Genomic DNA, 15,944 nt, shown 5'->3' with positions numbered 1-15,944 from the left:
CATTCGTTAACAAATAATAACTGGAATTGTGGTCCATATGAAAGTTCAAAGACTGGTTATTGGGTTGAAATGGCTTTTAATTCTCACCAAAGCTAAGCATTTTTTGCCCCGCTGCCCAGACCGTTAAATGTATATGGATTGAGTATACGTGTATTAATCCTCAAATCAAGCAGAATAAAAAATCTGTGAAAAACCCTTAAGAAGCATAGAAAGAAACCAGACAATATAATACCACATGATTGAGTCTGTTCATGAAAGATGATGAAATATGCAACACCCCTCACGTTCCCGAACACTAGCATAATTCTACTGAAATTTCTCATTACAGATCTGGCGCAGTCGTTCTGCGCATGTCACAAAATCATTATCATCGCAGCGCACGGCAAAAATATGCAAATGTTTGCATGTCTGCACGCATTTAGTGTATAATATGTATACCATAAAATACTGACTAAAGGTTACGGTTAGGATTAACATGGTTACAAAATGTATACATTAAAGATACTTTTCATTTAAATCGCTTGAATCCAGTATATACCGGAGTCTGTATTATATCACAGGCACTCGAGATCTGTTTTTAATCACAGTCGAAATTGAATGTCCTCAATAATCCGAAAGGAGCAGAAATTCTAAATACAACAACACTGCGTCAAGTCTAAAATGTGTCCAATCTATAAATAGGTATGTTTCCATTACAATATAAATGATATCGAGACAATGTTATGGAAAAAAATGAGCCTGAAAAACTCAACAATGTTATACACAATGGCGCCCATTCAAAATAAAATCTGTGAAAAGATCCTTTGGAAGCATAGAATGCAACCAAGCAAAATAATAGCAGACTCAGTTTGATTGAGTCTGTTCATGAGAGATTATGGAAAGTGCAACACCTCTCTCTCTCTCTCCCCCCCCTCCTAGCACCAGCTTAAGCGGAATTCTATTATATAGACATTGAATGGACTCTATGATCCCAAAGAACTAGAAAATATAACAACACTAAATCCAAGTACGGAGAGACCTTTTACGGCCGCCTCACGGCACATAAAGATTGCTGTTGTGATAGTTAATAAAATCTGTGAAAAGATTAAACCTATTGATTGACATAGAATAAGACAGGAAAAAAAGCAAACAATGTATACTATTACTCATTATTTGGAATTACAAGGAGACTGAAGACGTACACTTCTTTATGTTAAAGAAATTATCGTTGCAGCAGCTCGGCTACAAACAATGTAATGGCATGTTCAACGTAAGTATCACTTAGATAGCGGTGCAGCTGTGTAACATACGGATTTACATGCATCAGTAAAGCATCAGGAACAAAATATTTTTTTTTTCGTTAGTCTACCTGTTTGAAAGGGGAAATTAAAATGACTTTATCTCCTAAACTATTAAATGTTTGTATTTTAGCATACTTACTCGGTGCTATAACTTTCTGTTATTTTAATAAAGTGTATATTACTTTGACACAAATTATTGCAAAAGTCTAAATATGACTGATGTAATAGGACGACTTAATACTGTCAGGATTACACGAAAGAACACTTCTAAAAGAAACCGAAATCAAACACTGTGAGGTAAGATGCTTTCTATCAATAATTTGCTTTTGTCTTAATGAAGTTCTTCTTAAGATTATTATGGTATTATCGTACATACATACAAATATATAAATGCGTGCGTTTATATAAAACATACATTTAAATGGCGTATGTCAAGTTGTTGGCATTAGACCAGATATATACCAAGAAACGTAATGTTTGAAATATGTCTGTTCCTTTTATGAACTGTTATTAAATTTCAGATGTGTTCAGAAGCTGTTCCCAATCTTATCATACAGTACGGAGCTTCAAGAACAGCGACAACCTTTCAGTTCCAAATATTGTGTTTGATGATGGCTTTTCTGCACGAAGATGAAATAGACGATGTTGGATGTTATTTCAACAAGAAACAAATAGTAAAAAAGTACAATGTTATCAAATGCCATGATATATCGAGGTTTTTGAAAGCCATACCGTCTAATTTATGGATATTCATGACTTCGAGTGATTTATTGCCGCCTCAGCATAAACGTAAATTAAACTCCAGTAGAGGAAAAATAAAAGAAAGAAATATAACGATTCCGTTTATTGCGGATGTTGATTTGGTCTCAAGACGAGGCCACTTCATCGTCTATGAATACCAACATCTCTTTGGGGTATCCGATGAAAAAATGCAGCAATTCGTTGAATATTTGCGCTACTGGGATATACTTCGGGTATGTTGTGGCAAACAGATGTCCGCAGATTGGCGAGATCGCCTGTCACCAACAGCAGAATACAAACGACATCATGAATCTCTTAGCCCAACATATCCTGCATGTGAAATGTACAATATAAGTGAAGTCGAACATCTACTTGTAAACACATATGTATTCAAGAAACTGTCTCATATAGGTTCACTTCGTAACGTCATTGGAAAGACGTCAACAGTTGACGGTATATTGAACGGAAACTATTGTGAACGGTGTAACGCAAATATTTCTAAACACCATCTAAAATTCAATCAGAAATGCACATGAAAATATGCCTATGCCAGTTGGTGCATTTAAGAGGAGATGTTGAGAAGAGATTTGCGCATATTGATTTAATATCTTTTCATGACTAATGTTATTGTTTATGCCACATAAAAATATATCTAAAAGTTTAAAATGTTAGTTTGGCCATTTTTGATAGGGATCTTAATTATATCTTTGTTAGCATGAAAACAACCACAACAACAAAAAAATCAAAACAAAAAGCAACAACAACAGTAAAAAAGAAGGGAAAATCATTAAACATTCTGGTGTAAAGGTTTTAAAATTCTGATTACTTGTGAACTCTTCAGGGCCTGGTCCGATGTTCACTAAACATTATTCAGTCTCGTCTGTGTGAAGGATCAAATAAGGCAACAACTTTCTACGAGAAAATGCGACGAATAAAGTAAGACAACAACATTAGTTGGGAAAATATGACGAATCAAATATCTGTTCTCGTCTAAATCCGACTATACATAGTTAGTTGTATTTGGGTTAAAGGCCTGTTTGAAGTATGTTCATTTTAGGTGGGTATTTTCAATGCGTATGTGCGTTTCACACCATGTTAGTACGACAAATCAAATAGGTGGAAGTTTAGTCGGTAGAAGTAACACAAGTTTGAAAATTATTTCGGTAATTGGAGCACTGACCCTGACTTACCGCCGATATAAATTGACCGTGGTGCAGGTTAGACTGTACTTTAACAACCATACATCAGCACTTTGTTTGCAGTTTTTGGGAGAACGATGTGTTTATCGACTTGCTGTGATTTGTTAATGAACTGGTGAATGAGTCCTAATATATGGAATGGGCGTGCAAAGTGGACACTAGAGGCATAAGACACGACTGGTACTACTATCACTGTGCCGAAATTACATATGCGCCGAAAACAAAACTATGGTTTTGTCAAGACTGCTTAGAATAAACAATCATTATATAGAGGATAATTGTTGGGTTCGGTGTAATATCACGTTATAATTTCACCGAGTGGGCACCAAAAGTGATATTTTCACGAGTGGCGCAGCCACGAGTGAAAATAACAACTTTTGGTGATCACGAGTGAAATTACCGTGATATTACATCGATACCAACATTTTTTCTGTTTATTTTATGTCTTAAACTCTACTTTTGTTGTGTTTATTTCAATAAAATGTCGAAATTTGCGGGAAATTTTATCAGGAAGCATCGCAAAGATGACGTCATTTTAACGACGTCATCGTCATATTGTTTCCGGCTTTCAGTACGCTCGGTAAACTTTTTGACGTTAATCCGGGTATCAGATTTGATAATTTCCACTGAGTGGCCAGTGAGTTTATCAGGATATAATTCACCGTTATATTTCGATAAACCACCGAAAAACATAAAATAATATGTACTTAATGCACTTAATGGCACCAACGCTGGATAGTCAACCTTAAATCTCTATTAATTAGAAATATTTATGAGCATTGCCTTTTAATTCCTTTTTACACTGCATTTGTAAATACTTCTTCATGTGTATGAAGAAGTATTTGATCTTAAATCTGTGTTAATTAGAAATTTTTCTGAGCATTGACAATTAATTCTTTGTTTTCACTGTATTTGTAAATACTTCTTCATTAATTTTGTATTTACACGAAATGGAAACGTACACATGATTCTTGTCCAACAGTTGTAATATTTACTTTTAATGACACTGTTCGTTGTCAGATAAAATAAGACAATTGGCATACTTTTACATACACATAGCATTCGGATTACCCATAATTTATTTTGCGTGCAGAGGTCTGAGTACGTTAGTTTTTGTTTAAGCATAATAATTCTGTTTGTGTATGCAACTTTTGTGTTTCTAAATAAATTATTGTGTTTGCATGTACTTCATGCTTCGTGTCGTGTTTTATCCGTAGAGTTTATGTTTGTTAAATGCGAATGTACATATCTTATGCAGATCTATGTTCTTTCATTTAACTACATATACTTACTCATTTTAAAAGCCGTTCATTTCCAACAATTTTACAATTTCCCCAACAGCTGTAATCAAACACCAATACATTTTTGCTGCAGTAAGGAACTGTTTGTATACATAGAAGATCATGTTTAACCTCAATAAATCACTTTAATTAAATTTGGAAATAGGACATGAAAATAATTAACAAGGTAAAGAACTGTTCATAAATTTACAAATATTTAATAAGTATGTTGATGTAAAATTATAGCTCGTATATTTACCGATTATTGTTTTAGATATATTTCCTTGCCTTGCTGTTCTTACAAGAACAAATAGAATACATTCAATGACACTGTATTCACACCCACAAATAAGTACTACGGTCAATCTACGGAAACACTTATTTTATATTAAAGTAACTAACTGATCGTTCTCTTAATAGATACAAATTGTTAATTATAAAAAATTGGGGGCCACCACATGAGCTCGTCTGCAAATAGTCGAATAGTCGAGCACTGGCAGTCTTACCGACAGCTCTTGTAAATATGATAAAAAATTCTTAGTTAAACCAGTTTTTATGGATAACTGATAAATATTTTCTTTCTGTGTTAAAGAAACAGTTTCAGTTTCTTTAACTTTCAAGCCTATACTAGTCACTATATTATTACTAGTTTTCGTTTCGAGTAAGAGTTAAACAAATTGACTAGCAAAAGTTATTTAAAATATATTGCTTTTCTAATTTGCTGACGTAATTGTTATAGTATGTGATATTCTCAGAATTTATAAGAAATAAACGGAGTTAGCTTTTTGTTTGGCGCCTCAAAAAATATGATACTGCGATTTGGTGATATAATGTATGGTTATGCATTCAAACACCCTGCAAACTAAAAAGATGTTAGGTAAAGGCATAAGGCCGATAACTATTAGTAGTAAATTACTGCGCCATTGGTATATAGTCAAAGTATATTGGTTTAAACTGTATTTATTTCCGCAATTATATTTACAAACACGAGTAGTATATTTAAATTAACAAAGTTTGATAAAAAAAACATACATCAATCAAAATAGTACAAACAAACAATGAAAATATTAATCGAATGGATTGAAAACAAGCTACTTAAAACTTATATAAATTCCGCTCCATAAGAAAAACAGAGGTTAAATGAAGAATAATAACTAGGCTATGTAAGTATATGTGTCGTGTTTCTTTTAATCGGAATATGAATGTAAAAAAAATATATGTATAATACGAAGTTGTTTTTTTTGGAATGAGGAGTGAAAGAATTAACGAGCATGTTTATGCTAACGTCTTTCATCGAGGTTTGGGAGTGGGACAGGGGAGGTGTGGGTTGTCGCAACTTAATTATGCATTGAATCTATTTGATGAAATGATAAATCGTTGTAGGTCAGTGGATAGGGAAATATTATGTTGATAAGATATATGTTCCAGGATGTGGGCGTACGTTTCCAGAGATTAGGAGGATTAGAGGCAAAAGTTGAGAAGATATGTATGTTCCAATGAAAGTTCTGACTGTAACAGGTTGTGCATGTATGTGATTGTATAAGGAAGGTGTGACTGGATGGCGCTTTTTATTCAAGAGAGTTTGAAGAGAGTTTATTTTATAAACAATCGGAAGGTCATAAGACCCATGAGGCAAAAGTTACATGATAATATGGCATAAAATTGGTACATGTACATAAAGTGTTCAATATAGTTACAGAGTTGTAATAATATTTCCAAAAAACAAAATAGCAATGACTAATAAAGACAATAGCAGAAGGTAATACCAAAGCAATCACATCTCTGTTTCACTTGCCATTACTACTAAAATCATACATTTACATATATCACGTGCATACATATTATTGTATTTTCATAGAATATGACCATACTAAATATCACAAATCACTAGCGAATCAAGTGATACAATTATTATAACAAGGAAGGGAATGAGCAGACCGAGACTTTAATTTCTGTTCCTTTGTACAACATAATATTCACTTTCATTGCCGGTATGATACACTTACATGGACATATTCTAGCATTTTTATACATCTATCTAATTACACCAACCGATTTAATTTTGAAATGGTTTTATACAACAACAATACGACTTTTGCAGATAAGGGCATTATAAATGTCATTTCCATTAATAAATAGCGATCAACTTGTGCATCCACTGTTGTCTTTCTTGGATAGCTCAAGGTTGACCAATGGTTTATCATAATGTTTTAGAATATTTGCTAGTTTAATATACTATGCTATTGATAAGAATAATGTGTCGTTGTCCACTTTAATGCCTATCTCGTCCGAAAAAAGAAAGTTGACAAGGTTGACAAGGTTGACAAGTGGATTGCGATCACATGCTTGTTGTATAGAAACTTCACATACACATTTACGAGAACATGCATGGGACATTAATACTTAAAACTAAGTTACAAATAGATCAGCATGTAATCGAGTTTTAATATCAGGTACTATATTGCTGCATAGTTTGCTGTATGACATATGAGCCGTGACATGGGAAAACCAACATAGTGGGTATGCGACCAGCATGGATCCAGACCAGCCTGCGCATCCGCGCAGTCTGGCCAGGATCCATGCTGTCCGCTAATAGTTTCTCCAATTCCAATAGGCTTTAAAAGCGAACAGCATGGAGCCTGACCAGACAGCGCGGATGCGCAGGCTGGTCTGGATCCATGCTGGTCGCATACCCACTATGTTGGTTTTCTCATGGCACGGCTCAATATTATATAATTTTATGATATTGCATAACTTGTTATAACGTAATATATTGGAATAAATAAGGTAATAAGGGTAATTTCCATTTACATACATTAATGTGATATAAAATCGGTACGCACCAAATCAAAATGTGTAATAGAAATGTAAACGATGTACTTATATTTAAAGCACTGTCAAGATATTTGGAATGCACACATTATTCAACTAGCCTCATAAATCTATATATCAGTGATACATATCAACATTTTATTATTATTGTCTGACATTATATGATGCATTTGATCTGATTTTAAATGCCTTTTCTATGTAACACGCTAGACGCTTAACCGTTCTTGTATTTTCTGAATTTATCAGTATTGAAACTTAGCAATATGTCCACAGAAGAGTGCTCTAGACGACTCATTCAATCTACCTTGCAATTTTGGACGAATTGGTCTTTAATTCTTTGTTATTACATTATTTGTGTAATGACTTTCCATGTTTAAGGAGGCTGATATGTGGTTAATATCCGTAGTTTAGCCACCAGTCTTGGATTAAAGTACTTTGCTGTAATAGGGCGGATCCGCCTCTCCGACGACGAGAGAATGGAACGTGCATAAATTACAAAATTTAAACTAAGTAATGAAAGACGTGAATATGTACAATAGAGAGTCCATGTTTAATATCCGAATCATTTTTGGTCATCGCCATTGAAAATTAACTGCTTAATATAGGAAATGAGATCCTAATCTTACAGATGCGAATATGTGATACGTTGTCTCAGATAAAGTGTCAGTACCTATGGTTCGTTTGGCTATTTATAGACAGTAAATAGACCCTAGAGGTGTTTGAAAAACAACATGTTATAACGGATATATGGGTATAAAATAGAGAATTACTCCAGCAAACATGATGAGACGGTCGTATGAGTTCTCTCCCTTATATTGTAACGCACCGCGTGTGGTCCATTTACTTACTTGCAACTGTGTATTTAAATCGAGAAAAATTCGTTTGACTAAAGCTACGTAACCGTTCAATATTGATAACTTTTTAATTTAAAAATCGTAGTAATACATGTAAAGGCATTATGCTAGTTATTCCAATCGAAACAATGTTCCAAACACTGCAGTTCTTACACGAAAAGAAATTGCAAGACTGCCGTAGGAGATAATAACGTACTTTGATGAGTAAATATTGGTTTAAATTGGATAGAACATTATCAGTTCAAAGTCCGTTTAAATTTTGCTTTTTTTTTGTGATTTGCGCTATTTTACTTTCGGGCTAATCTTAAGAGACCCTTGCCTGAAATAGGCAAAAGATGTTTATAAGTAAAGGTGGAATGATTTTAAGAAACTTGAAATATTAGCTCGCTAGCATTGCGGCTTTTTAATGCATACTTACTATATATGTATTAGAAGATAAATAAATGTTGATATATTTTCGCGCATGATAATCATGCATGGTTTTGTAGCATGACAGTATTTGTGTAGTATTGATAAAAATTTTGACAATAGAAAGATAATGCAGACGTCGTCCACGTGTTTTATGTGGTATATTGTTGGTAACTTAACAGAGTTGATTTAGAAAAATATTTTGTGTAGTGCAGCTGTTTACAATTTTGTTTTCAGACTGTTAAGACGTTGTTTGTTGTATGTTTGCTAATTTATGTACATTTTGGGTTAGGTTACTGTTATTCATTCAGTATGAGTTACATTGGATTTTATTTGATGGTAAAAAGAAAAATTGGTCAGTGGTCAGTTGTGTTCATGTATCAACAAATTGTATAATGACAAATAGGTAAATAAGTTAAAAAAAATATTGATATACAGATTGATAAATTATATGTATGTAGTACCCAACATATTATATCAATGGAACAGACAGTTTAACAGACCTTTTCATTAACAATAGGTTCAAATGAGTTTGTGTATCAACAAGTTGTTCAGTGGCAAAAGTAAATAGATTTGAACAAGTGGATTTGATATACAAATTGATAAATTTTGTATGTTATACCCAACATAATATGTCAATGATGAAGACTTTTTTTATTTACAACACTGTCAAATGAGTCCATGTATTTATATATACATACATATATATACACGCATACACACATACACACACACACACACACACACATACATATACATAAACACATACACATATACATATATACACACACATATACACACATATATGCAGTGCTCAAAAAATTATATCAATAAAACTAGCGTTTTCATTAAGAACTTTGTCAAATCAATTCAAGTATTAAATAAATTCTATAGTTGCAAAAGTGGTAAATAAATCTGAATGAATAAATTTGAAATGTAAATTGATAATATACGTATGTAGTACTTAGTATGTTATATCAGTACAACAGACATTTTTCATTATCAGCCTGGTCAAATGAATTCATGTATTAACAAAATCTATAGTTGCAAAAATGTAAATAAATCTAAATTATTACATTTGATATATAGATAGATAATTTAGGTATATAATACCACCATGTTATATCAATAAAACAGGTTTTTAAATTAACAACTTGGTCAAATAAGTTCATGTGTTAGACAAATTGTATAGTTGCATGAAAATAAATAAATTAAGATAAATTTAATTGATATACTAATTGGTAATTTGATTGGAGGTCAGATAAATTTGAATGTTTCTGTTATATTTCTTCTATGTCAGACAAACATTTGTTCAGATTTTCAGCTACAGGTGTAACTATGGCTTCTACTATGGTTTTATTTGTTCGGTTATCTGAGGGCTTAATACCACCTATGTAATTATATCAACGATGTTCAGCATCGTGGCACCTGGGGTGGTTGTTGATGTGATCAAGAGGCACAGGTATTTGTTGTGGCGCATGGAGGTGCATGTCAGGAGAAAACATTCTGAAGCGGGTCAGGTCTGGGGCTCCAGCGTGATCATGTATGTTGAACTACTTTTTACTGAACATGAGTACTAGTAAGTTTGTGATCAAGTCTAAGGCTGCCTTAAAGGTTGTGATAGAGTAAACAAACAAAAACAGATTTTAAAAAAATCACAATTTTACACTAAAAATCGAAATGATGAATGAAATTCATCTTGTATATGATCTTTAATTTGAAATCGTACATTGGTCTGCATTTGTTCTGTATATTTTATTCATTTTGCACATTTTGCTGCATTTTCACATTTTAGCGAACACGTGTAGTAAAATGACGATTGACATACATTTTCACAACAGCCAATCAGAATGGTTTTGTAATCTAGAACGGAACTTCACCAGGGAAGTTCAAGCAAGTTTTTTGTGTAATGTTGAAATTACTATAAACTACGCGTTGTTTTTCTAAGATAAGATGTATTGAAAAAATGTGACCGGTACACAATGGAAGATAAATTACTACTTGTTTGATATCCATAGTACACATCAATCTGACTGAAGTACTTGATCTTCTAAACGAAGATCTGAGAACGACCCATTCACATACGTCTTCTGTATATTTTGGATTTCCAGTATTGCTATTTTTATTCTAACCAATCAGACGACTTGTTCGAATGCCAGAGAGTAAGAAAAATATGCAGTTATTTCAGGGTTCGAACCCGGGACCTCTCGCTTACAAAGCAAGTGGCCTACCGACTGAGCTAACCGGTCGTCTGACACAATACGACATAAGAATTGTAAATATTAAAAGTCAAGGCTACAGGTAGATTTGCAAAATGTTGTAAGCTAGGCTCTGATTGGCTAGCGAAAGGGTCGTCAGAACGAGGCCATGAATAAGTCGTTCTCAGATCCTATGCGTAGCGTAATAGGATATGTACTCTAGTCAGATTGTAGTACACATTTACCACACTGCGTGTTTTAGGTATGAAATGTGCGATTGAAACGGGTAAGTATATTTTCCCGTTCACGACCATGGTTCTTATAGAATACCTAGGTGTAGGGTATAACACGTACGGAGGCATTTTCTTACTGATCTGGTGCCAGTGGTTCTCCTCGAGATTTATAAATAAATATCGACACATGCGTCGTTTTACATATCACTCTCTCAGGAATACACCATTTACTTCATTATTTTGAAAACATATTAAAACTGGAAAATCAACAAAATCAGTTGAATAATAACTAGAATATTGATACCTAATAAAACAAAGACAATAGGAGTCTGGACTAGAGAACACTCCAAAAACTATGGATAATTTGCTGTACGACTTTATTCTCAAAATAGAAAAAAAAGTGGAAGCTTCACAGGTCGCCCAACACGACAAAAACGAAAATGTTGCAGTCTTGGTTTGATTGAGACTGTTCATGGGCGGTAGTAGGAGTGCATGCTACCGTCCACGCCCTCTAGCACCGGGTTGAGCAGAACTCAACATTTACACATGCTAAAAGTACAAATATCAATTTAGAGACATCCGCAGATGTATTCAAAGGCCATTTGATTGGTTTAGCCGATACGTTCAGAAATCTATAAACCCCCTTTTATCATTATTGTATTTATGCATGCGTCAATGCCGAACCCTACAGCGGTAACTTGAGAAAACGGCGATAGTTTTCTTACTTCTGAACGAAACATATAATTGTGAGCACTTATTTTCCAATAGTTATGTCACGTCCTAACCGATGATCATAGTTTCGATTCAAAATTTGATGAAAAATTTGTTTACGGAATTTCAAAACAGAGAGCATATCAGAAAGAAAGAGGAAATTTTGGTAAATTTAACACATGTATGAACACTAGAAAACATAACCTAATTCTTTAAATTATAAGTGCCTTTTCAACTTTGATCGTTGCACTCTTTAACTCATTGCAAAAGAATAATATTATCCAACGGGCTATATGAAAAATAATATCACATGCGCAGAAATCCACAGTAGCGCTGCTACGAATGTGATATTAAGTCATTAGAGAATAGGATATATCTTTCAAATTAAACTCATGGAGAATTTGCATTGGACATTCATGTGGGATATAGAAAAATAATTATATCTCAATAACACACTGCATTCGTTAACAAATAATAACTGGAATTGCAGTTCATATAAAAGTTCATAGACTGGTTATCAGGTTGAAATGATTTTTAATTTTCACAAAATCTAAGCATTTTGTCCCGCTGCCTAGACCGTTAAACGTATATTGATTGAGCATACGTGTATTAATCAGAATAAAAATCTGTGAAAAATAATTAAGAAGCAAGGAACGAAACCAGACAAGATAATACCACATGATTATGTCTGTTCGTGAAAGATAATGGAATATGCAACACCCCTCACGTTCCCCAACATTAGCATAATTTTACTGAAATGAAATTGAACAATGTTTCTCATTACAAATCTGGCGCAGTCGTTCTGCGCAAGTCACAAAATCAGTATCATCGCAGCGCTTGGCAAAAAAATACTCAAATATTTGCATGTCTGCACGCATTTAGTGAATAATTATAAGTATTATATACTGACTTAAGGTTAGGGTTAGAATTACCATGGTTACAAAATATATACATTAAAGATACTTTTCTTTCAAATCGCTTTAATCTGGTATATACCGGAGTCTGTATTATATCATAGCCGCTTCAGATCTGTTTTTAATCACAGTCGAAATTGAATGTCCTCAATGATCCGAAATCAGCAGGAAATACAACATCACTGAGTCATGTCTCAAATGTGTCCAGTCTATAAATAGGTATGTTTCCATTAAAATAAAAATGATATCGAGGAAATTGAGCCTGTAAAACTGAACAGTGGAATGGACAATGGCGCCCATTCAAAATAAAATCTGTGAAATGTTCCTTTGGAAGCGTAGAATGCAACGAATCAAAATAACAGAAAACTCGATTTCACTGAGTCTGTTCATGGGAGGTTATGGAAAGCAAAACACCTCTCACGCCCACACCCACCCCCTTGCGCCAGCTTAAGTGGAATTCTATTATATAGACATTGAATGGACTCTATGATCCCAAATGACTAGAAAATATAACAACCCTAAATCCAAGTACGGAGTGATTTTTTACGGCCACCACACGGCACATAGAGATTGCTGTTCTGATAATTAATAAACGATGTGAAAAGATTAAACATATGTATTGACATTGAATAAGACAGGCAATAAGCAAACAATGTATAATGTTACTCATTATTTGGAATTACAAAGACGTTAATTATTATAGACTGAACGTACACTCCTTTATGTTAAAGAAATTATTGCTGCAACAGCTCGGCTACAAACAATGTAATGGCATGTTCAACTTAAGTATAACTTAGATAACGGTGCAGCTGTGTAACATACGGATCTTTCATGCACGAGTAAAGCATCACGAACAAAATGAGTTTTTTTTTCGTTAGTCTGCCTGTTTGAATGGGGAATTTAAAATGACTTTATCTCCTAAACTATTAAATGTTTGTATCTTAGCATACTTACTCGGTGCTATAACATTCTGTACTATTAATAAAAGTGTATATTACTTTGACACAAATTATTGCAATAGTCTAAATATGAATGACGTATTAGGACGACTTAATTCTATGTCAGGATTACGCGAAAGAGCAGCACTAAAAGAAACCAAAAACAAACACTGTGAGGTAAGATGCTTTCTATGAACGCATTATTCGTCTTTTTAAAATAAGTATGGTATCATTGTACGTACATATAAATTTATGAATGCGTCTGTATATATACAACATACGTTTACATGGCGTATGCCAATTTGTTGGCATTAGACCTGATATATACCGAGAAACAAAATGTTTGAAATATGTCTGTCCCTTTTATGAACTATTTTCAAATTTCAGACGTGTTCAGAAGCTGTTCCCAATCTAATCATACAGTACGGTGCTCCACGAACAGCGACAACCCTTCAGTTCCAAATATTGTGTTTGATGATGGCTTTCCTGCACGAAGATGAAATAGACGATGTTGGATGTTATTTCAATAAGAAACAAATAGTAAAAAAGTACAATGTTATCAAATGCCATGATATCTCGAGGTTTCTGAAAGCCATACCGTCTAATTTATGGGTATTCATGACTTCAAGCAATTTATTGCCGCCTCATCAAAAACGTAAATTAAACTCCAGTAGAGGAAAAATAAAAGAAAGAAATATTACGATTCCGTTTATTGCGGATGTTGATTTGGTCTCAAGACGAGGTCACTTCATCGTCTATGAATACCAACATCTCTTTGGGGTATCCGATGAAAAAATGCAGCATATCGTTGAATATTTGCGCTACTGGGATATACTTCGGGTATGTTGTGGCAAACAGATGTCCACAGATTGGCGAAATCGCCTGTCACCAACAGCAAACTACAAACAACATCATGAATCTCTTAGCCCAACATATCCTGCATGTGAAATGTACAATATAAGTGAAGTCGAACATCTACTTCTAAACACATATGTATTCCGGAAACTGTCTCATATAGCTTCAATTCGGAACGTCGTTGGAAAGACGTCAACAGTTGACGGTATATTGAACGGTGACTATTGTGAACGGTGTAACGCAAATATTTCTAAAGATCATCTAAAATTCAATCAGAAATGCGCATGAAGATATGCCTATGCGAACTGGTGCATTTAAGATATGTTGAGAAGAGATTTGCACATATTGATTTAATATCTTTTCATGACTAATGTTATTGTTTATGTCACATAAATATATATATCTAAAAGTTTAAAATGTTAGTTTGGCCATTTTTGATAGGGATCATAATTATATCTTTGTTAGCATGAAAACAACAACAACAACAACAACAACAAAAAAGCAACAAAAACAAATAAAAGAATAACATTAAACATTCTGGTGTAAAAGTTTTAAAATTCTGATTACTTGTGGACTCTTCAGGGCCTAGCCCGATGTTCACAAAACATTATTCAGTCTCGTCTGTGTGAAGGATCAAACAAAGCAACAACTTTCGACGAGAAAATGTGAGGAATCAAGTAAGACAACAACTTGAGTTGAGAAAATATGACGAATCAAATAACTGTTCTCGTCTAAATACGACTATACATGTATGTAGTAATTTCCGAGGTTTTATTTAGTTTAAAGGCCTGTTTGAAGTATTTTCATCTTAGGTGGGTATTTTCAATGCGTATGTGCGTTTCACACCATGTTAGTACGACAAATCAAATAGGTGGAAGTTTAGCCAGTAGAAGTAACACATTTTTGGAAATTATTTCATTAATTGGAGCACTGTCCCTGGCTTACCGCTGATATAAAGTGACAGTGGTGGCAGGTTAGACTGTACTTTAACAACCATAACTCAGCACTTTGTTTGCAGTATTCGGGAGCACGATGTGTTAAGAAACGATTCCTGAAACCACAGTTACGTTACCACGGTTCCTTTAAAGTCTGACAACACAAAAACAAGTTTTATATTTCCTGTCGAGGAATTCAGTGTCAAAAAGTATACACTATTCAAGCTCACCATTTACATAGTATGTAAGTGAGATGACATATATAGCATACTGTGTTACAAACACACTTGTCCGTCAAATGCAATGCTAAATCTAAGTAGTCTAAATCAACTTCATATCAAATATGAACATTTTGATTAATCTTTGTTTTTTTTACCCGCATACTTTTCTAGAGACACTATAAATCTCTATTTTGTTTATATGTTCATTGTTTACTCGTATAACCTGCTCGACGAGACCCAAGATCCAGACGTACGTACTGAATCGTAATCAAACACACCTTTCCTACATCCCTGGTCACTCTCATTGAAGTGGCTTTGTAATTGTTTGAATATATAAATTGCCAA

This window comes from Mercenaria mercenaria, chromosome 18 (assembly GCF_021730395.1).
Source record: "Mercenaria mercenaria strain notata chromosome 18, MADL_Memer_1, whole genome shotgun sequence".
NCBI lineage: Eukaryota > Metazoa > Mollusca > Bivalvia > Venerida > Veneridae > Mercenaria > Mercenaria mercenaria.
The sequence above is the reverse complement of the archived record's forward strand: the minus strand, read 5'-3'. Positions refer to the sequence as shown.